General features: G+C 47.4%; 1 non-coding gene across 1 annotated transcript; it reads left to right on the top strand.

Annotated features, from left to right (window-relative positions):
* Nucleotides 1-1,284: 1,284 nt before the first annotated feature.
* Nucleotides 1,285-1,392, top strand: LOC114640460. The gene has a single exon (XR_003714144.1). It is a non-coding gene; the product is annotated as a U6 spliceosomal RNA (small nuclear RNA).
* Nucleotides 1,393-1,605: the final 213 nt, after the last annotated feature.

Raw genomic sequence — 1,605 nt, 5'->3', positions numbered from 1 at the left:
TGCCTGCCTCTGCCTCCCAAGTGCTGGGATTAAAGGCGTGCGCCACCACCGCCCAGCTCAGGCAAGACTTCAAAGAAGGGTTCTCCACAACACCTCCAGATATCTGCTTCTGTGACTGCCAGGGCTAGCTGTTAGTCATCACACTGGATGACCGTCCTTCTCCGCACCCAGTTACAATGTCCACTGAGTCAGTTGCTCCCTCCACCTAGGGAGAGCATGAGAAGTAATTAGGCCTGGGAAAAGATGCCCCTAGGCATCTTGGTCTTGGAAGAGAGACCATGCGGTACATGCCATTCCAGTAGTCCCATCCCAATGGAAAGAGAACTATGCGATCCTCGGGTCTGACTGCTCACGTGTGCTTCGTGGAGTGTGTGGAGGGAATGTGTTACCCATTCAGCCAAACATTTGTCTCCATACCCTGTCTCAGGTCTATTTCAGGTCTTTTAATTATAGCAATTGTCACCTAGGCGGGGTCATTCCTAAAAGGCTTGGGAACATTTACTGGTATAGGGGACAAGGAAGGAGCCAAAAGTAGAAGTGGAGACCCTGGGGACAAGATTGGATCATTGATTATCTCTTTATTCACCAGATTCTGGCCTTTGCTACCAATGAGACTCCACTCTCCCTAGATTTTTCCAAACATGTGGACCACCCTAAAGGTATATTTGAAGTCAGATAGATTGTTTCTTCCTTTTTTTTCAGGTGTTTTAGGGCTTGGGTGAGAGTGAATGATTCCCACCAGTGCTGATCACTTATTAGGTAATTTCCACAACTCACAGATGACTAAGTCTCCATCCATCAGAGGGTGATAAGCCGTCATGACTCTTCCCCTCGATTGCTCAGCAGGATCCAGCTATAAAGAGTTAGAGTCCTTCCTGGAATCGAGCTTCTCCAAGATCAGGCTGGACTAACATCTGACGTTCTCTCAGGTCTAAGCAGTAATGTTCCAAGAGGCTTGTTCCCTACAGGGAATTCACCAGGACTGAGGGAACTGTTGGTTGTAAAAGATCAGGTCATCTTTTCTACAAGGACAACGTCATATCTGAGAACTCTGCAGCCCGTTGCTGGTTTTCTGCCCTCTAGTTGAGGATAACACTAGCCTAGTAGGGGACACTAAATGTCAGGGAACCCCAAAAGTCAAATTTCTCTTTTCTTTGGTTAACAAGATGATGACTGCCACTGACTGGATACATTCAGGCCATCTTCTCAGTACAGGGTCTAGGAGTTTAGACAGGAAAGTTATAGGCTGCCTTTCCTCCATCCCGTGCCCCTGAATTAAGAGTCATGCTTGCCTTAGCAGCACATATGCTAAAATCCATAACCATACAGAGAAGATTAGCATGGCCCCTGCTCAAGGATGACATGCAAATTTGTGAAGTCTTCCATGTTTTTTCTGAGGCCCTGTCACATATGGAGCAGAGGACTGACTGCTTAGTCAATCCCAGTGGGAGTGGGTTGGGAGAGTCAGTAAGTCCCTGGGAACAAGCTGTCCATCTATGTTTCTTCTTTCCTGAGGATTTTCCACTCAAGGGCAAAGGGCATATTGGTATAAAGCCTAGGTTGGATCCAGAGACTTAGACAGCTGGTGCTGACCCGTATGAAGGC

The sequence above is a fragment of the Grammomys surdaster genome, unplaced genomic scaffold (assembly GCF_004785775.1).
Source record: "Grammomys surdaster isolate TR1022 unplaced genomic scaffold, NIH_TR_1.0 125818, whole genome shotgun sequence".
NCBI classification, from domain to species: Eukaryota; Metazoa; Chordata; class Mammalia; order Rodentia; family Muridae; genus Grammomys; species Grammomys surdaster.
Note: the sequence above shows the minus strand (reverse complement) of the source record. Positions and strands in the feature narration are given on the sequence as shown.